A 22891-nucleotide genomic window follows, 5' to 3' on the forward strand; every position below is an offset into this window, starting at 1 on the left:
TACCACATATTAGCTAATTGGCCTGGGAACGTTCTTTCAATCTCTTTGAGCATTAGTTTCTTTATCTGTAAAATATGGATAATAGCACCTTCTCAGAGTGAAAAGGAAGCAAATACCTGGCACATAGGAAATTCTGAGAAAAGTTAGGCAGCTCTACCCATTTCCTACTGGAGAATCCTGTGTATGACCAGATTGACTTTAAGAGTCTCATCAGGGCCTGGGGAAAAGATATCCTAAAATATTAAGGTTATTTGGCCAGTTATTTTTCATAACTAGTTACTTTAAAGCACTAAAGGACTACTTATAGAATAAATTTTACAACTTGTGCCTATGTATTGGACCTGGAAAATAAAGTAACATAACAAAACAAAAAAGCAATCGCCAACAATCCCACTATCCTACCTCGACAACCACAATGACTTGGTTCTAGTTTTTCACTACATCTACATGGTTTCCGTTGTGCTGACAAGATGGTTTCTCGTTTACCCCTTCTTCTGAAGCAGTGTCTTCCTGTCTTGCTTTTCCGTACTATTCTGATCACTTATAAAGATCTTCTAAAGTTGAAGTAGTGTAAAAGTATAAAATGTTGCCCCAAGAACTAGATTCTGCTTTGACACCAGTCCCAAACATCATCCTCTAGATAGAAAATCACCAAATCTTTCTGCTGGATATCAGGAAAAATAATTAGAAATACCAATTAATCCCAAAGAAGTGTAGAAACATCTGCATTAAAACAAAAAGATCGTTCTGTGTCTCTTTCTCCTCCATGACAGGTAACTGAATGGTTCACATCAGGTAAGCAGAATATCCATGTCCCAGACAGCAGGGCGGGGAGGAGCCCTCACCAGGAGGAGTGTCTCTCAGCTGTGATCCCAGCACTGGGGCTGAGGATGGAATCACTGCTGACTCACCAGCAAGCACCAAGCTGCTGGCTGAGCTATCATTTCCTATAACTCATTCATCTGACACTGCAGAAAGCAATTTCTCCCGATGCCCCACCCCCTACCACTCTAATCCTCCCAAAATAAAGCCCTACCACTAACTGCTTCCTGTCTCTGCATAAAGCTGTATTTTTGAAAAAAAAAAAAAAAAAAAAATTACATTCAGACTTGCCATAGTAGTTATAAATGGAGGCATTTAATGTGATACATATTTCAAAGGCTGGGTGGGGGAGGGAAGAATCTGGAAATACCTGAAAGCAGTGTACCAGGAAGGGGATGTCTTTGCATGTAAACCCCTCAGACTACTTAGCTCTGACTTTATATAAGAAGATATATCAGGAGTCCAGGGGTCAATGAAATCATGATACTAGTTATGCTGAAAAAGGGCAGGCCAAGTAGCAGGATGAAATGTTGGAAAAAAACATGGATCTTGAGATTAGAAAAATCTGAGTTCAAACTTGCTTGTGCCATTTACTTCCTGGCTCTTGGGCCCTGTTTAAATTAACTTTATCTCTTTAAGCCTCAGTTTCATCAAATTTAAAATGGGAATAATTATCTTTATTACCTCAAAGGCTCTGTTTAGGATTAAATGAGATAATCAGCATGAGGCATCTAACACGGAGCCTGTTCCGCAGTAAATCTTTAGTAAATTTTAACGAATATCATCGTGTCTATTCTGGTTACGTCTTGTCTGGCAAAAAGGCGGAAAAAAAAAAGCAATGTTCATTCCTTCATCTTGTACAACTATTTGCTAAACTGTTTATGTATACCGTCCTAACAATGACAGGGGCATTCTTAGAGGATAAGGCACACCTTCACAGATGTACAGGCCTCCAAAAAAGAGGAAATCATCTTCCTCACATGCAAGCTTAGGGTAAAGAACATTCCTACATGAAGTTATTCCTGTTTGTGACACAGTCAGAGAGCAAGGATGCCTGACTAGCTATGTTTATTCAGTTTTTGGTATTTTATATGAACTTCTCCCATACATTCCTAATGTTAAATACTAAATATGATGAGGAAAGCTCTTAACGGGAGTTCAGAGCTCCCAGAACAACCAAGGCATGAGTGACAAGATACTTGGGAGAAGGGAGGTACATGGAGCTTAGCCCCACACTCAGCATTTGATTTTACCTTATGGAGACTTGATGATTTTATATAATATTTATACTTATATATATTATTATACATAATATGTTGTTATATTTATATTATAATATATTGTTATATTTTTATAATTTTATATTTGCTAATTTCATAGAGCTTAAGGCTCTATAAAAATGAGAGTATAGCTATAAAGAAAAGTCAAACTTCTGGCAGTCACAAGTTTAGGTCCCACCAAGAAGGAAGAGTACCAGTAAATAACCGAAGGCTCTCATTTGGACCTCTGACAAGCTACACTCTAGAAGAGCAGAAAAATGTGAGGTAAACCATGTTTTACAAAAATTCCAATCCAATCCAATAAGCTAAGTCCCACACTGAATGGATATAATTTCCCACTCTAGCTGCTTGTCAGAAAAGATAAGATTACACTTCTTTAGAAAAAGATAACATCATCCAGAGACTACAATTATTTACATACATTGCCCAACATTCAAGTAGAAATTATCAGAAATTCCAAAAACTGCAGCTAAGAGAGAGAAAAAAAAACACAATAGAAATAGGCCCACAGGTAACCCAGATATTAGAGTTACCAAACATATGTTTTGAAAATAACTGTGCTTTTTTTGTGCAAGAAAAAAAGATGACAAGATGGAGAATTTCACCAGAGAACTGGAATCTATAAAAAAGAATTAAATAAAAATTCAACAACAAGGCTGGGCGCGGTGGCTCATGCCTGTAATACTTTGGGAGGCTGAGGTGGGGGGATCATGAGGTCAGGAGTTGGAGACCAGCCTGACCAACATGGTGAAACCCTGTCTCTACTAAAAATACAACAATTAGGCGGGCATGGTGGTGCACACCTGTAATCCCAGCTACTCAGGAGGCTGAGGCAGGAGAATCGCTTGAACCTGGGAGGCAGAGATTGCAGTGAGCCAAGATTGCACCACTGAACTCCAGCCTAGGCAACAAAGCGAGACTCCATCTCAAAGAAAACAACAACAACAACAACAAAAGCACAATAAATAACACATCTTCTTAATAGATGTGTTTAGCAACATAATTGTTAGAGGTAAAGAGATTAGTGAGTAAGAAGACAAACAAATAGAAATTATCAGACAGAAATATGGAGAGCAAAAAGTTTGAAAGAAACAGACAAGAGAGAAAGAGACACAGAATTTTGTGAAAGAATTAACATACTGGAGTCCCTGAGACTGCAGAGAGAGAAATGGACAAAAGCAATATTTGACAAGATAATGGCTGCACACATTTTCAAAACTGATATGATTATAAGCCACACATTCAAGAAATTCTAAGAAGTTCTAAATACAAGGAAATAAAGTTAGACACATCATAGTAAAAATGCTGAAACAAGGAAAATTTTTAAAAATATTACACACTAAGATATATTACCTTCCAAAAAGCAAGAAAAATACAGACAACTGACTTATCAGTAGAAACAATGGAAGCCAGCAGACCATAGAATGACATTTTTAAGTTGCTGAAAGAAAATAAATTTCCAGCCTAGAATTCTACAACCTGTAAAAATATTCTTCAAAAATGAAGGCAAAATAAGGATGTTTTAGACAAAAACTCAGATTTGTTCCAGATGCAAACTAAAAGAAATATTGAAAGGAGAGTTCTTTAGGCAGGGGAATTTATAGGGAAGGTTAATGCAAATTTTTAAACTTTAAAAGAAAATTTATTTTGTATTTTTAGTAGAGTGAGGTCTCACCATGTCGCCTAGGCTGGTCTCAAACTTCTGGCTTCAAGTGATTCTCTCACCTGGGCCTCCCAACGTGCTGGGATTACAGGCATGAGCCATCATATCTGGCCACAAGTTCTTGTTATGGTTATAGCATAGTAGCCAAATTTGAAATTAATAAATCCCAGATAGAGAAAGTGGTATATAGTCTTTGTCTCCCTGAAAACTAGATAGTTCAAAGGAAATTAGAATGTAGAAATGGGGTAGACTTACTTTATCACTAGCCCAAAGAACCCAGAGAGATACCACATTGATTTGAAAGCTATCCTCTAGCTCTCATCCCAAGATGCCACTATACAAAGAGTATCTGCTTAGACTCTCCTACTCCACCTGCCTCAGAATCTGAATGTGGAGTTGGTTCCTTTTAGTTTCCCGATGACTCTTCCAGACCTTGGGCCTCCGTGATTTTACAAAAAGTCTTTGGTCGAAGTCCTGCCCCTCCTCCTCTCTTTTACCTGATAGTGTCCCAGTCATTTTCTCTAGCTTTACAAAGACTTTACTAGCCTCAGCCCATGATTCCACATGAGGATTTCAGCCTCAAAATCATAAAGCAAAGCATTGTGTGCTCTGATGCTAACCTCTTGTTCTTCCAGCTTGCTCATACTGCTCTACTTTCTCATCAGGACCTTTAGCCCACTAACTGTTCTCTTTTCTGCTAGTCATTAGTCTTCTCTGATCTTGACATACCTCTTTATCCATCTTAGGTTGTCAATGGTCAATCATGTCCATTATTCTGCCTGTGCTCCTGACTCCCCCATCCTCTGTGTCCTTGTCAGCTTTTCTTGCAAAGTCTTAACCTTGGATGAACTCTGCCACTCACCTTCTGCACCTTCTCCAGAGCAGCTGAGCACTAGTTGAGACAACCACACTCTAGGACAACTCGCTAGTAGTGTAACAGAATTCTTTGTCATCAACTACAAATAGCATCAAAACCTCCATGGAGATCCTATGTTTCTCAATTAAATTAGACCACTCCCCAAATCCATAAATGTAAATGTAAACTTCCCACTTTCCTCAAGGCCCTGATCTGCCATGTCTCCACACTCTGCTACTTACATTCCTCCCTCCTGCCCCATAGCTACTTCACATAGAATATGAAAGCCATAACATGGGAGCTTCCTCAGTTTTCTCCTTTCCCACTGCCAAATACATCAACTCTGTCCCATGTGCTTTTTTTTTTTTTTTTTTTTTGACAGTGTCTTGCTCTGTTGCCCAGGGTGGAGTGCAGTGGTGCAACCTTGGCTCACTGCAACCTCCGCCTCCCAGGTTCAAGCAATTCTCCTGCCTCAGCCTCCAAAGTAGCTGGTATTACAGGCGTGCACCACCACGTCCAGCTAATTTTTATATTTTTAGTAGAGGTGGGGTTTCATCATGTTGGTCAGGCTAGTCTCAAACTCCTGACCTCAAGTGATCTGTCCACCTCGGCCTCCCTAAATGCTGGGATTACAGGCGTGAGCCACTGTCCCCGGCCCCAATGTAAAGCAATTGGATTGCTTTAAATCCAATCCCTTCACTTCTTTCTGGAATAAAAAGACATTGATTATATTTCTCTCTTTCTGGTATTTTCTGTAACTCTTAACCATTTAAGTACTGTCCATCAGCACTGAAATTTGTCCATGTCTCTTTCATCACACACACAAAAGGAAAATACCTCCTGTAGCCCTGATCCCACTCAAACTATCACCTGGGTCTTCACTGCTCTTCAGTGGCACTGAAACAAATTTTGCTCTACTGCTATAATTTCCTCACCTCCTGCTCATTCTTCTACTTTCTGTGTTCTAGTTCCTCTGTCAGTAGAGACTGATGACCTACAAGTACTTAAAGGCAATGGACATTTTCCAGTCCTATTTTATTTGACTGCTCAGTAGCTTTAGACTCAGTTGACAGTTCACAGCTTTTCCAAACACTGCCTTTCCTTGCTTTTCCTCATACCACATTCTTCTGATGGTTTACCCACCTCTCTGTCTGCCTGTTTGTCTCCCATTAGTTTTCTAGATACAACAAGAATGATCTTTTCAGAATATAAACCTAATCACGGCATCTCATAATCCTCCAGTAACCTTCTATTACTCCCCCAGGATGGAGCCCAAATCTTTAAATGTGGCCTTCAAGGCTTTTCAGGTTCTGAGTCCTGCCCCCCTCTCACAAGGAGTCCTGTCTCACCTTGGGCCTCTATCCCTCTTTTCTTATGCTTCTACCACCCTGCCTCTGTTTTCGGCCCTGGAATATGTCATGTCATGCCACCCACCAAGCCTTGCTTCTCCTTTCCCTCTATGACGGCCCTTTCTGCCTCCCATCCTTGGTCTAGTTAAGTCCCCCTAATTTTTCAGAAACTAGGGAAGATTTTTTTTTCAGTCCCTTGGGTCAAGTATATCTCACAGCTGTCAATCCCTATGACAACTGTGAATCAACTGTGAATAAAGGATAAGCAGAAGAATGAACCACGTGTCCTGAATCACCACATCCCCGCTGAATCTCTGACTGCCAGGTTAGCATTTTGGACTCCAGTTTAATTTAGATTGATTTAATACCACTAAACAAACAACAGAAGGCAGCAGACCCAGGGGGTATGGGCCTCCAGGGCTTCCACTTCCCAAGAGCATGGACTCTTTCAGCAGAGAATGCTATAACTAAAGGAAGAAGAGGGGGTGGAACTAGACCTGTGGCACAAAGAGCACCATTCACTCTGTAGTCTATGACATTTCAGGGGCACTGCTCACACTGTAGTCAATGAGAACGATGGCACCTGGCATCACAGGAATTATCCATTTACCAACTATGGGTCATGAGAGCCCCAAGAGACTAAACAAAAAAGGAGCCGTGGGTTTAGGTAAGCTGAGAGAGAGCAAAGAGAAGCAAGTTGATTGCTATAGCTTGGAGCCTATCAAGACAAGGAGGGTTGTAATTGAAGATCAATTATAAAAGGGAGGTTTAGGTTTTATATATAAAAGGGAGGTTTAGGTTTAGGTTTATATTCATGTGCCTAGATTCTAGGCAGTGCGTTCTGGGCAGGGCTTTAGATCTTAATGATCACCGTATTTAATCAGAATGGTATGACAGCTTGGCTGACGCCACAAGCTTTGGAATATAAGGTAATATCCACTGAATTGCAGGCCTTCTTTCACCTTCCACGTGTGGTATGAAGACTAGATTATTAATCATCACTATATATACAGATTCCAGGAGACCCTGAAGTAGAGCTGGGGCAGGCTACTCTGGTCCCTTCTGAAAAGCATGGGTGCTCCTTGCCTCCAGGCTCACCAAGTAACTCTTGGCTGATGTGGTGTTTTAAAGGAGCAGAGGCTTTTTCATTTAAGGAATCGCTACTGCTACCCCACCCTCTACCTCATGCACGCAGGTTCTGTGTGCAGGTGCCACATCTGAACAAATAAATACATCCTCTCTCACTGTGGGCCATGAGGAGATTGCTGAAAGGCCCCAACTCTGAGACCCTTCCTCCTTCTAGGAATGTGGGTTCCCAGGTTAGAGGAAGAGGCTTCTAGCACTGTTATGTTACTGACACTTAATAATTAACCATCTAAAACTCTGCCCCATGCCATGTGGAGGAAATGACGAAGCAGCTCTGTGACTCACCTTCCATGCAGCTGAAGCCCTGTTGACACATCAGAATCTGTGAAATGTGCATTCTGAAGGAGCAAGCAAGGGCCTGATGGGAGCAGTGGAGACTCACACCATGAGGAACAAATCAGGGATGATTCTTCTCCCACCAACACTGGCAGCAAGAGAGGAAAGAGGCCAGGAACCAGGAGATCTGGGGTCACAGACTGGCTAGCTAGGTGGCCAGAGACAAGTCACTTCACCAATCTGGACTGATTTTACGCAATACAAGGGGGCTGCTAAATTAAAACTGTAGAAACCTGTTTTTTCTCTAAGAATCCATGTTCTCCTCCTGATGGCTAGAGGGATTCCTACTTCCCTATCTAGTGGGATAAACATCCTGGTGTAATTCCCACCGCTCCAGGCTCTTTCTCCTCAACATCCAAGCATTTCAAGTCATTATCATCATAAATAAACAGCCATTCCCCTGACCTTGAGGCTGCCTCTCCTTACTCTCTCTCCCACTTCCTTTCTCAGCCAGGCTTCTTTGAAGAGAAGCCTGAGTCCATATTCTCCATTTTCTCACTTTTCATTATATTTGTAGCCCACTCTAGCCTAACTTTAATGACTATGCATCAACCACCTAATTGCCAAATCCAAGGCAATCCTCATTTTAAATCTTCCTTCATCTCCTTGAGGCATTTTATCTCACTGGTCATTCCATCAGATCTTCAAACTCCACCTGTGACTCCCCTAGTTCTCTCCACCTATCTAGCTGCTCCTTTTCATTGTCTTCCCAAATTTGTCTTAGCATGCTTGCCCGTTGGATGTGGTTCTTCCTAGTGCCATCCCGGGTCTCTAGGGATGTGCTCACATGACACCTACCTTCTTCACTACCACCAATTCACTAATCCCAGATCACACGTCCAGCACACACCAGTTCCAATCTAGCTGTCCAACACCCTGCTAGATATTTTGACCTTGGTAAAATATAGGCATTTTAAATTCAGTAGTCTAAAATTGAACTTAAGATACTTTGCCTTGACTTCTCCTCCTGCTGAATTTCCTGCAGAGCATAGGTTTAGAGCTCAGAGTACCTGGCTTCAAATGTAAGCACTACCATTTACAAGCCATGTGACTTTGGGCATGTTACTTAACTTTCAAACTTTCTTGTTTTCCTCCCTGCAGTGAGGATAATAATAGCACTAATATTATTACGATTATTGAATGAGATAACCCATATAAAGCATGTAGCCAAACCCCTTGTGCCCGACAAGAATCCAGTAATTAGGCCGGGCGTGGTGGCTCATGTCTGTAATCCCAGCAATCTGGGAGGCCGAGGTGGTCAGATCACTTGAGGTCAGGAGTTCAAGACCAGCCCGGCCAACATGGTGAAACCATAGTTCTACTAAAAATACAAAAATCATCTGGGCATGGTGGTGTGTGCCTGTAATCCCAGCTACTTGGGAGGCTGAGGCAGGAGAATTGCTTGAACCCGGGAGGTGGAGGTTGCAGTGAGCTGAGATTATGCCACTGCACTCCAGCCTGGGTGACAAGAATGAAACTCTATCTTCAAAAAAAAAAAAAAAAAAAAGAAAAAAAAGATTTACAACTATTATTGTTATTGCTATTTTTCATATCCTTCTCAGGCACTTGTGTTTTAAGCCTAGGAGTCTTCCTAGACGGCCCCCTCTCCACCATCCTCTCCTTTGTTCCTGTCAGTACATCCCATTGCTTCTATCTCTTCATTGGTCTAGAACTGACTCTTCATTGATTTCTGTTCTCCTAGACTTCTAGTACATTCTCCACAACACCACCAGAATGATCTTTCTAAAACACAAATGCTATCATGTTACATCCCTGTCTAAAAGCACTTTAATGGTTCCCGAAGGCCTATGTGTAAAGTCTAAATTCATTTCCAAGATTTACAAGATCCTTCACAATTCCATTCTTGCTAGCTTCTCCATTTCATCTAATGATACTTCCCCACCTGGATCTCAAAGCAGTGTCTTCTGCACACGCTATTCTTTCTAAAATGTCCTTCCTGAAAACTGTCTATTCACCAGCTCAAAACTTACCTGGCCCTCTCCCCTTTCTCATTCTTCCCTCTTCAGCCACCCTGCTCTGCTCAGGACAGCTAGTCATACTATGATATTGTATAAATACTTCTATTGCAGAACTTATCACTCCACAGCAATGTTACTGATTTTCACATTTTCTCTATTCGGCTGTGCTACTCAAAGGATCATCTTCCTCTTTACTGCCAGGATCAGGCACAGGGCCTGGCACCTGACAGGTCCTCAGTAAATACTTAATGAATGGAGGAAGAAATAAAGAAAGAAGGTAGAACACTGACAGGACTCCATTGTGGCACACAGGCCACATCAAAATGAACAGCTCTCCACCACCAACCCGACAGTGAATCTTGAGTCTACCACTATTCTCCTGCAACGTTGGCACAACATCCTCATTAGCCTCCAGTTCATGAGCTTCAGGTGCTGCAAAACCAAGAGGTTCTCTATAAAAGGCAACAGATGCCTCTTTTCACACCTACCCATCATTAACAAACTGCCCACCAGAAACGGGCAACGCAGGCCAAATAACTAAATGATTTCTGTCAACCTCCCTACCTCCACCACTGAAATTCCTGCTTACTTTGCAGCTTTCCCAGAACAAACGGAAGGAAAGCAGGGCTATTCCTGAGATTAGAGAGTGGATATATGGGACTGGCAGAGAAGAATCCTATGTGACTCTTCACTACCTAACAAACAAATATAAAATGAAAATCAGCTTGCCTAATGGCTGCGTTATGCCTGAAATTCTGCAATGGGAAATTCTTTTCTTTGGCCAATGGCCTTTTTTCCAGTTATAAATTAAGTAATGATAGAACATACCATAAGCCAGAAACCAGTATGAAGACATTTGTAAGATCTGATCTTACCCAGCGTATCAGAACATGCTGGATTCTGACAGAAGAGAAAAAAGCGCAGGTGGCAGTAGATACTATGGGAGAGAAGAAAGGGGAGGCTGGAGCTATGGAAGTCTGGGTGATCCTTATTAATGCCTTGCTCTTAAAATCAGTGTCTTCCTCAAAGTTGGGTCAATTTTATTTGAGTTATATTTTAGGTACATGATAAAGCTGTCGACTTAAGTTTTCTGAAAATTAAAAACCTCTTACGCAAGGTTTTCACTTTAAGTCTGGATTTTCTTAAAGCAAAGCACACCAATATCTGAATCAGTAATACTTTGGTTACATATTAATAATTCAAAAAGGAACTGAAATTAAAAAGAGTTGGACAGGAAGGGACAGAAAACAGGATCTAACCTGTCTTTGCCAATTCTAAGCAAACCTGGACAAGAATCCCAGGATCTGACCCGTGATCAGAACCACTGCTCGGGGACCATAATTCTAGTGACAATTTGCCTACAAGTTTTTGCCTTTCTGCCCTAACTCAAATTGAATAACATTCATTTTAAAGCAAAATTGTCCTAGAAATAATCCTCATTAGCAGTGAAAATAATACAAGAAACTAATGAGAATATGAGCCTGAGATGTAAGCAGAAAATCTGCTATCCGGTAAGATGACAAAATATATCTGCCTCTTAAGACATCAATATAATAACTTGCTTTGTGAAAGTATAATGCACAAGGAACCTTCTACAGCAGGAGACTGTTGTGGCAGAAATGAACAATGGTGTCTCCTTTTTTCAGGGGAACCGAAGGGTTTTCAAGGCTAACTAATGACAAGAGAAATTAAAAGCCTTCTTTTTTGGTTATCTCCTCCATACGCATATCCCAGCCAGACCGGGCTCCTCCCCTTCAGCCTCCAGGAAAAGGAGCCATTCTAGACAAAGGAAGGGCTCAAGGTTCCAAGGGATGACCCAGATGCCAAAGGACTCAGCCTGTCTGTGGAACGTTGGCTTATTCTACCAGATGACCTGCTGAGGCTGCCATATGGCCTGCATGTGACATTCTATTCAGGATATGGGGGCCTGGGTCTATGCCTGGTTCTGCCCTTTGGGCTGGGATGACAGAAGTAGATTATGTTTGTTCTGATGCTACTGACTTGTCTGATGCTACCACCGTGTAGCCATAGCTTTCAATGTACTCCATGGAGCCTTTTCAGGCTTTCAAAGAAATGAACAATACCCTGGCAAAGAAGGACTGAGGATGGGCTGCTGCTCCTATTCCTGTCTGATGAAGGTCAAGCAGATAAATTAAGGGACTTATGATCCAGGAGTGGTGAAGCCAGTGCAGAACCCAGATGTCACAACAGAATTCAGTGATCTACGTTAGCAACACTGCCAACAACAATGGGATTTCACTCTATTTTAAAAGGCTCACGTCTTCAGGCTTGATATTCTGCAAAGTGCCTCATCAGAGGTTCTCAGGTGATGTCATGCTTTAAAACAGTTGGTGATGAGTTTACAGAAGGGTTAAAACTCTAACGACCCAGAGGAAGAGAAGTGAAATTTTAAAAGCCAAGAATTTTTAGTCCCAAGTCCTTTGGTTTTCGGTCACCAAAAATAAGGCCTTTGTATTAATATTTGCCTTCTGTATTTGAAAATACAGTAACAGTTGCCTGTCTCTAACAAATGTAGAGAAAGATTACTGATTGCTCAGAAGGATCTAGGGCATTAACCTTATCAGGATTCTGTTAGTCAATCCTAACTTGTTTTTTAAAATCTACTTCCCGGGTGAAGGGGACATAGAACTCTCTGTACTATTATTACAACTTCTTGTGAGTTCATAATTATTTCAAAATAATTATTTTTAATGTATTTTGTCCTACTGATGGAAATGTGGCCCATGATAAGTTAGGTTCCATTTGATAGATCTGGACTAAAAATGGAGCTGTAACCAAGAATGAGAATAATAAACAGCCCAGGTGAATTTTATGTCCTGCGAAGCTCAGGGAGGGCCCAGGCTAAGCCTGAGTCAGTGCGCCTGTGCCTTACCTGCAGCCTTTTGTCTAGGCTCTGTATCTGACGGACTATGAAATTCTGAAACCTCTGGGTCCACAGAGGCAAAATGGGAGTTTAGGTCAATCCATGCAAGTTCTTAAAATCTCAGTTCCTAATTTTTACTAAATTGATGCAAGACCAAGAGGGTATTAAGCAAACTCAGCCCTTGCTGCTCTCAGGGACGGAGCCTGACAAGCGTTGAGCAGTGGAGTACAGGGTAGAGAACATGGCTCTGGAGTCAGGCTGCCCAGGTAGGTGCCCCAGCTTTGCTGCGCAACCAGTGATCTGACCTTGGGCGAGCTAGTTCACCACTTGGTCCCTCCATTACCCTGTACATTGCGGATAGGATCACACTAGCAGCTACCTCATAGAGCTGCTGAGGACTGAAGGAGTTCTTCAAAGAGTTTACCAGAGATCCTGGCACACGGTAAGCACCATAAAAATCACTATTAGACCAGGTGAGTACCAGGAAGCCTGTTCAAGGCTAAAGGTACAACCTTGAGGAAGGGTGTGTGGTTCTAATGCCAGAGATAATTACGCTTCAAACACTATTATATTACCCTTATCTACATTTATTCTCACCTTCCTTATGAATCACCTTGGGGGATGTTAATCTTATCCCAGACATTAAACACACCTGGAGATAATAGGGAGGTAAAAAATCTGGATTCTACTCTTAACTCAGCCTCTAAGGATCTGACAGACCACGAGAAAGCCAACTTGCCTCTTCCAGCCTCGGTTTCCCAATCTATACAATGAGAACGCAGGTGATCTCCAAGGCCCCTTCCAAGTTGTGACATTTTATGATTTTGAGTTTGGTGCCTGGGTTGAAAAAGGTTCCTTACTCAAAGTAAAATTCCTCCCAATTCACACTTCTAAGTTTTTTGTTGTAGCATTGCCGTTGCCTAGGATACAAAGTGCATGTGCTCCCTCTGTACCCTGAGACAGGAGAGCGCTGCGATTGCTGCCTCTGATGTGTGACGCTGAACGACAAATGAGCTTTGTACTACAAACTGACTGATGCCTTGAACAGGGACCGAGCCTCCACTGGCACTTACGGATGTGGACTTGGCATTCTGATGGCGTCCCAGATGAAACGGCAGAGGGTGCATTTTTCCCCCCACAACCATGTGGCCTTGGGAAATACAGCCTTTAAGTGTCTCTTCGAGCTTTCTTGGACCCAGGGGTGAGGTGCTCCCACAGGCTAGCAGATCATGTCCAATTTCTTTTTTAAATTGTACGATGTGCAGTTCACATACACTCAGGACCTCTGTCTAGGTTTCTTAGCCTCTCTCTGCATTCCCAATGTACTTTGCAGCTGATATTTAATAAACTTCTGTGTGTGGGTGGGGATTGGGGTGCCTAGCTCTCATCGAGATTCAGCCTAGACCAGGGTTTGGGGAAAGAGCTTTTCACTTACAGTGTTTTATGCTCTTCAAAGCAAATATGTCTATCTACTCTAGTCCTTAAAGCTGCCCTTAGAGGCTTAGGGCAGAAGTTATTTTCTCCACTGAACTTCGTGTCAGCTTCAGGAGAACAGAAGTCATGTCTGTCTGTTCCCTACTTTATCTTTATTACCCACCATAGCATCTGGAACTCACTATCTACTTGGTAAATATTTGCTGAATTAGTAAACAGATGCTTTTCAAGTTCAGTTCTTTAACAAGGAGTTAAAGAACTGCCGGAGGTCATACTGCTGATAAGAGGCTTCTGGGTCATGTGTCTCCAGGTCCATTGTTCTATGACCTCCATGGCTAATCTCAGAGAGGCTCAAAACGGATTTGCATTGACAAAAATCAAAACTAGGTTCCACAGTGACATTCAGCATTGGTCTTACAGCTATGGGGCCAAGAGGGACCAGAGGACAGCATTTGGATGCCACTTCTCTGAACCCCCTATATTTCGGGCATGGTAAAGCACCCCCTCATTCCAGTGCAAACTCAGCTTCTCCTACCTTTCTGCCTTTGGATGTGCTGTCCCCATCACTACCTGGAATGCTCTTCTTGTCCCTTCCTCTTCATGACTGATTCCTCATGAGAAATCATTTCCCACCGGGATTTTCCTTCTTTTCCTTCTCCGGCCATGAAAATCTGGGCTCACTTTCATCAGAGCACATATCACGTGATAGTCTGTTTCCTTTTTTTCATAACTTACTCCCCCGCACTGTAGGTTTTTTTGAGTTCAGGAACTGTCTTTTATGTCCATAAATAAACTCCCAAAAAAGTGGTTAGTCCACAGGGTTTTAATAGTTCTTGTTGAATGAATTTCTGTGTGCGACCCTGTGCCTTCTCAAGAAAAAAAAAACAGTTGAAAAATCTCCACAGAGCCCTTTACCCACTGATGGTGAACTGCTAATAACAGGTCATCCACGATCACCAGTAATGAACACACACACACACCAACATATTAAATTATGCATTAAATTATTAAATTAAGCATTAAATTATGCAGCAGTATTTCTGGTAGGCATTTGCCCTTACAGCTGCAGATGTGACCATAGTGAGATCTGGGCTTCCCTTGATTTTGAAATTGTTGGGAAGGACATATAGGACTTAGCAGTGTGCCAGTGATATTGTCTGGCCCATTTCCTAAATTGACCAATGCCTTGGACCTAGGGCCCCAAATTCTATTCTAATCACAGGAGGCATCCTGGGGAGGTATAAAGAAAAAAGAATGTTACTTTCTTTAGACATGCAAACAGGCTAAACATTGGTGAAAAGATTGAGAGAAATTAGCCTAATTATCTTTGGAGGAAAAAGTGTGACTGGTTTTCCTTTTCCCCACCTATTCTCACTATAGAGACTTGCAGCTCTTTGACAAAAAAGAAAGGATTATGAAACCAGGAAACACAGAGGGTGTGGGGTCCTTTGTATGAAGGATACAGGGACAAGGCAGGATTACAACCAGAGTAAGAAAGGCGTTCTAGCAGGACTGGGGGAAAGAACTGGAGGGACTTGTGGGTTTCTTCCTGAGGGGCTGCATTTATTCCAAGCTGGGTAGAGAGGCAGAGCCACCTCTTTCATGTCATATGTGCCGAAAGTCCCAGACACCCTTCAGATCAGTGGACATTCAACAAGTAGAAGCAGCCATTAACACAAACACAACCCCAGCCCAACAGGCCTGGCCTGGTTTATGAGGTGCTCTAATCACCAGTCCCCAGGCCCTAGGCTCTGTCTCAAGTGGGTCGGTTATTCCTTCTGCTTGCTGTCTTTCAGCAGTATCCAAGCTGCCCAAGGGAGAAGAGGGAATGGAGGCCAGTGTGAAGGACAGGAGGGATCCCTCCCGTGCAGCAAGGCACTGCTGACTGCTCCCACCTCCCTCCTTACCTCACCTCTTCTGAGATGAGGGAAGGATGCATCTCTGCTGACTCCCTCTTTCACCATGGTTTTTTTTAAAGGGACAAGTGAGAAAATGTGAGTAAAAATACCTTAAAAATTGTAAAGGTGCTATACAAGTGTGAAGAAGTAGCATTATTATCACTGCTTTATTTAGTCGCAGTTTGCATCACCCTGGTATACTGACATCGCTTACACTTTTGCTCAAATCAGTATTCACACGCTTATTTCCACGGCCGCAGTTCCTCTGTGAGTGGCCAGCTCAGCTGAGGCCTCCTGCCCTTGGCTCCTGTCGTTCTCTGAATCTGGAACACCTTCTGCAGCTCCTCCGACTGGCAAACTCCTAGTCATCCTTAGGACCCAGCGCCAGTCTGAGACCCTCTCCATCCCTCTCTCTGCTCTCCTCGCAGGACACTCTATCCATTTCTACTGTGGATTTGCCACAGTGGGTAGAATTGCTCATCTACCTCCTGTCTTGCTCTTTAGACTGTGAGCTAATCGAAGGCAGGATCTATGGCTTATTAGTAGAAATAACTTCCCAGGCCCAAATAGAAAATATTTCACATGCCTGCTCTACTAAGAGAAGAGAGTATGCTTGCTAACCTTCTTAATTTGTTTCGTTTTCTTTTTTCTTTTTTTTTTGGACGGAGTTTTGTTCTTGTTGCCCAGGCTGGAGTGCGATGGCACGATCTCGGCTCACTGCAACCTTCACTTCCTGGGTTCAAGCACTCCTGCCTCAGCCTTGAGTAGCTGGGATTACAGGCATGTGCCATCATGCCCGGCTAATTTTGTATTTTTAGTAGAGACGGGGTTTCTCCATGTCGGTCAGGCTGGTCTTGAACTGCCAACCTCAGGTGATCTGCCCGCCTCGGCCTCCCAAAGTGTTGGGATTACAGGCGTGAGCCACCGTGCCCGGCCTTCTTATTTTGTTTTCATGGGACACACCTGGAATTAGGTGTAATATGTAGACGTCACAGACTGGAAAATTAGAGCTGATTATAACAAGCCAGGGTTGCATGCTAACAAAGCACCAGGCATTATGCTAAGCACCCCCTAGGAGGTTGGTGCTATTTTGCAGATGAGGAAATAAAGAAGTAATCTGCCTTTGGTCACAAAACTAAATAACGGGGCTTAAATCAGTTTGACTCCAATGTCTGTAGTCTTAATCCCTGCAGCAGAAAAAGGTAACACAGAAGAAAAGGAACAGAGAGGAGAAAGAGGAACTTAAGAATTTATTAAGATAAGGATACTGTCATAGTTTTTTAGCTTGATTTTATGATTGTTATTTTAAGACATGAACATCACTATTTCCCCCTTCTAGTCTAATAGTCTAGCAGGTAACTGTGTCAGAAAAATAAGTAAGTAAAGGTTTCTATGAGAAAGTCAAGTAATTGAGAAGATTCATGCAGGGAGCTAGCAAGGATCCTGCCTCCCTAAATCTTAAGTATCGGTTTCCACCTCTTTCTCCTGCCTATCTTTGAAGTTAAGGGTCACCAGTGGTCAGAGGCCTCTTCCCTATCATCCTAGACCTAACATCAAGCCTTTGTTTCCAGGCATGACAGGGCAGTGGTGCAGCAGGGACCTACCCCAAGGTCAGGGAAAAGAGTATATTGAGTACCTCCCTGCTCAGGTGCTCTTGCTTGGAAATAAACTGAGGGCTCACGGCTCACTCCTCTGGCTCCTGGGCCCTTCAAAGTTAAAGAGAGGCTCCCTTTGAAACCTTTCTTTTAAGTATCTGGCTGACCAGGCAGAGTGGATATGAGGGAAAAGTACATCAGAAGTCAAGTCTCTATCTCTGGAAGGCTTGTCTATGTTTTTTTGTTTGTTTCGTTTTTTGACATGGAGTCTTGCTGTGTCACCAGGCTGGAGTGCAGTGGCGCAATCTTGGCTCACTGCAACCTCCACCTCCCGGGTTCAAGTGATCCTACTGCCTCACCCTCCTGAGTAGCTGGGACTACAGGCGCCCACCACCATGCCCAGTTAATTTTTTGTGTTTTTAGTAGAGATGGGGTTTCACCATGTTGGTCAGGATGGTCTCAATCTCTTGACCTGGTGATCTGCCCGCCTCAGCCTCCCAAAGTGCTGGGATTACAGGCATGAGCCACCACGCCTGGCCACATTTTTTACTTTCTATTTTCAACTATCAACAAAAATACTGTAACCCAACCCGACAAAATGGCTGAAAAAGGAGTGGCAATGCATGAAACCCTCAGGAGTTGCTGGATGATGGCCATCCTCTCACCACACCGGAGGATAAGTACCCTCATATAAACCAATGGGAAAGCAGGCTCTACTTTATGAATATTTTGGCTTTACCACCCACTAGCTGTGTGATCTTGGAAAAGCTACTTCACTTCACATCTATTAAAAGTAGAAAATAATTGGACCTATCTAACATGGTTGTTTCCAGGGTTGTAGACTTAATATACGGAAAACTTAAACTTCTTTTCCTGGTAATAGAGACACCTAAATCAACCACTCAGCCATGAGGTGGGATTCTCATACATATGGCTGTCAACACATTAGAAGTTAAGCATCTTGCCAGTGTACATGGACCAAATATGCCTAATGTCATTATTCTTCTTGAGATGTATCACATGCTCAGACCCACCTCTAAAATCTATCTTAATAGGAAAGAGCAACTACACAGATGGTTAAAAGCCCTGAGACTTGACTGCTTGTGTGGGCGGGGGGTGGTGGAATACTACAGATTCCCCATAGTGCAAAAGTCAGTCCAAGAGGCACCTGGCCGAATTCTTTGTTGTAGAAAAAGTAGACTAGGTTAATGGAGAACCCATCCCTGGACTACTCTGGAAAGCAGAGGTGGTGGTTGGTGCTATAATATCTACTAGTCCACTGTGCTCCAACTATCTAGTTTTTCAGCTTCCCGAAGGGCTGAAAATTCTGTATGGCAGTTTACAAACACAATCTCTAAGTGTTTTTTATACTGTTTCCATTCAGAAGTGGGTGTATATATCCTCCCTGTGAATCTGGGCTACGAGTGTTTGAATAATAGAATGTGGTGATGTGATGCTGTGCCAGTTTGGGGCCCAGGACTTAATACATAGGCAGCTTCCACTTCCTATTTCTTGGACACTTTTTGGAACCCAGCTACTGAAGTTTGAAATAGCCTAAGCTGCTTGTGAAGACATCCTCATGAAGTGGCCCATAGGGAGAGGAACTAAGGCTATGGCTCTCAGCCCTAGCTGAGCCCTGAGCTGACAGGCAGCACCCACTGGCCTTCCATGAGAATGAGCACCTTAGAACTGCAGCCCCCCTCACCTACTAGAGCCACCCTGGTTGACACTACATAGAGTCGTGATGAGTCTTTGCTGAGCTCTGCCCACATTGTAGATTCAGGGGCTAAACAAATGATCGTGGTAGTTTTAAGCACTAGGTTGTGGGATGGTGTCTTAGGCGGCTGGGTAAATGAACCCTTCCCTGGATCCCCTCAGCACTCTCTTTATCCTAAAATCCTGCTTCCTCTGCTCTTTCCTGTCAGTCCAGCTGAAGATTTAGCTGTCAGAGCTGGAAATATTCCAGAGAAACAGAGAGTCTTTGGTCAGAATACAGATGTTATGACAATTCCCTAGTAATAGTCTTCAGATTGCTTTTCTATGTGTCAAACAGTAGAAACTTGTCCCTAAAATGTCTTGTCCCAGTCTCTTTAAAAAATCAGGCTTCTTAGCACTATTTGCAATAGCAAAGACATGGAACGAACCCAAATGCCCATCAATGGTACACTGGATAAAGAAAACGTGGTACATATACACCATGGAATACTATGCAGCCATACAAAGGAATGAGATCATGTCCTTTGCAGGGACATGGATGAAGCTGGAAGCCATCATCCTCAGCAAACTAACACAGGAACAGAAAACCAAACACCGCATGTTCTCACTCATTAGTGGGAGTTGAACATTGAGAACACATAGACACAGAGAGGGGAACATCACACACCAGGGCCTGTTTGGGGTAGGGGTTGAGGGGAGGGAACTTAGAGGACAGGCCAAGAGGTGCAGCAAAACACCATGGCACGTGCATAACTATGGAACAAACCTGCACGTTCTGCATATGTAACCCTTTTTTTTTTTTAAAGTTTATCAGGCTTCTTGATAGCAATACTAGAAATGCAAATTGTTACAAAGGAGACACAATTTTACACTGGTGAAATTAGCTTCCGTTTTTTTACAGAATACTGGTAAAGTTGGGATGAAATCAATATATTGCACATGGCAGGGTAAATTAGTACAACTATTTTAGAAAATAATTTGGCAATGTGTAACACACATGCTCCTATATACACAACACACACTTATTAAACTAACCTTTGACTTAGTAATTTTACTTCTGGTGATTTATCCTTAGCAAATAGTCTAAAGTAGGAAGGAAAAAAATGAAACTTATTTTATAATGGTGAACAAACTGGAAATAGCTTAGAATTGTAAACACAGGGAAGTAGTTAAAAGTATATTACGCTAGCCTCATGAAATATGATGCAATCATTCAGATAATAATAATGAAAACCAGTAATCCTCAGCTTATGATGCAATACTAAGAAGGAAAAAAAAATCAGAATATAAGGTTGTATGTTCACTGATCACAACTTTATAAAACCGGAGATGCATATAGACAAATACTAGAAGGAAACAGATTTTTAAAAATTTAAGTTATTTTAGATTTTTCCCCTTTAAAAGTAATACTTTATAATTTTTTTAACATTTAACAAAGGGAGGATGGGAAGATGCTTCACTAAAAAACATTAAGTTACCTTCCATCCAAATAAACAGCTCATTTTCTTGGTGAAGACAGTTATTGTCTGTCTGTTGAATAAAACCAAGAACTAGTACTGGAGTCCTATGGGATATGATTTTTGAAATATGTAATTTATTCTAGAGGATAACTTCCTAGAGAACAAGTCCTTGATTATGTTTTGTTTTATCTGTACTGTGGATGTACCCTAAGAAATCACGAAGGTAATTAAGAGATTTCAGCTAAATTAGCATATTATAATTTTTTGCTCCCTTTTTCCTTCTTACCTCCTACTTTTTCCTTTCTACCTCCTACTTTTTCCTTCCTAAGCTTCTGAAATATAAAGTGCTAAAATAAAATTAGCAACAGCAATTTCTATTTTTAGAGTGAACTTTAATCTGATTTTCACAAAGATCCATGCCAATTTAAAATCACTGCTGTTCTCTTGGTGCTGGTATTACAGGGATTGTCTTTTGTATTAAAAGTTAAGAATTACAGTCACACAGGAGAAAGAAAACCTGGCTTAAACTTCTCAGTGGTCAAATCTACACCAGTAAAAGCAAACGAAAAACTGATTGCAATTGTGTACTTGAATATTTAAAGCCAAAAACATGTGTACCCCAGTTGTTTAAATACTGGCATTTAAGATCTTCCTCAACTCTAAAACATGCACAGGGAAATGGAGAAGGAAGATCTGGCTTATTTAAATTCCAAAATCCTGCTTAAAGTCCTATGTGTATGACAGCAGGAAGTAAGGACATTTTCTGTGCCAGCCTTCTTGCTCTTTGCTGGAGTAATCACCCTACATCACCACAATCCAAATAAGCGACAAACTAAGCATTAAGTAAATTCCTATCTGAATATGTAGCAAAACAGTAAATCTGTGTTTTCATAAACAAATTTCTACAGATGACTTGTTTATATTTTACTTTGAAGATACATGGCTGCTTGGAACACTGAATCTATTTCAAAATTTGGTCACATTGAGCATTTTTCTCAGTCATAAGATAATCGTAGCAGATAAGGGTGATTCTGCAATTCTGCCTCTGTCAGGGCAACAAGGAGTCAGACTTATCTCTGTGGCTCTTTTCAAATTAGCCCACTCAATGCTAATACAAATGTAAACACATTAGTTAGCCAACCATTAGGGGCTTGGGAGCTAAAATGTAAACTCCCTCATTTCTTAGTAGGCTTCTAAGCTAAACAGCCTACTGCTACACAATAAAACAGACCAACAGACTCAAGTCAGAATGTTCTCCACCAAAATAAAATAAAAATAAATTGAATACAATTAAATTAAGCTAAGTCAATAAATAAACAAACCCCACAAACTGGATAACAAATTTTAAGAGGCCCAAAGATAGCTCTGGAAAGCAGAAAAGACAATCATTCCTTTTCTCTCCTTCTGTCTCTTACACACACCCTAAATCACTTGAGTTGTTTAAAAGAATCTGCATTAACACCTCCTGATTAGTGTCAAAGTAAAAATTGCTTAATAGTTAAGTGATGAAATGTGTAGAACTAAGCATCATAGGTTTGATCTTAATTGGCTTGATACTGTGACTTACACTGGAGTTGTTTGTGGGCTTTCACCATTATGGAAAAGCTCCCCATCTCTTCAGGCCGACAGCAGGCTTGTAAAGTGGAGAGACCAAATTAATGATGCAAACGTTTAGGCGGGTGATTAGGGACACTCTGAGCATCACATTCTCTTGTGATCTCAAATTCGCTCAAGTAAATGATGGCTTCAAGCAGAACTGAAGTTGTATCTAAAAATGATGATTGCAGAATCTCAGTTAATTTGGAGTTGTTTGTTTTCTCTGAAATGTCTTTTATCATTTCCATTTGTCAGTGACCTTAAGTGGATGAAAAACAAGTGTCTCTAAAGTCTGTGTCTGCCATTAAACAGCTATAACTTTTAATACAGACTTTGTAGCAATGCTTGCAGAGGTGCAAGCTGACTGAACTAGGAGAGATCTTGGTTCCCACACTGAATAAACACAGACTCACTGTGTTTAGTGGTACCTCTTTCTTGCATGTTGGAGAGTCTGGGTCACTGGAGAACAGATATTTGGGCCATGATGACTATACCGTAGTGCCTTCTCTAAAAGTTATTGTTGACATGTAAGACCGTAGGGCTGCCAATCACTTGGTACCACATTGTGGGGTCTGTTTTGATTGGTTAGTGCCCATGCCAGAGGGCTGGCAACATATTTTTATTATAATCTCCCAATACACAAAACTTCTTGGGCTGAAAATCAGAAAATCCTCAGGGATGTCAATATTTGTATATTAGAGTTTTAAGGTCTTGGCTATAGATTTTTTTTTAAGTGTGGCAAAAGTACAGGAGTGAGTTAAGTCTCTTCTGGGAAATTAGCATAAAATCTATAGAAAAAAAGGACAGATCCAAATGAAATGAGCAGAATAATACCAGTGCTCAATCAATTTGATTTTATATTTTAAAAACCACCAAA

General features: G+C 41.7%; 1 protein-coding gene across 8 annotated transcripts in view; it reads right to left on the reverse strand.

Moving 5' to 3' along the window:
* The window catches only part of SEMA6D (semaphorin 6D), a 55688-nt gene that overhangs the window by 16256 nt on the left and 16541 nt on the right, over positions 1 to 22891 (reverse strand). The gene's annotated exons all lie outside the window — the stretch shown is intronic.

Source organism: Nomascus leucogenys, chromosome 6 (assembly GCF_006542625.1).
Source record: "Nomascus leucogenys isolate Asia chromosome 6, Asia_NLE_v1, whole genome shotgun sequence".
NCBI classification, from domain to species: domain Eukaryota; kingdom Metazoa; phylum Chordata; class Mammalia; order Primates; family Hylobatidae; genus Nomascus; species Nomascus leucogenys.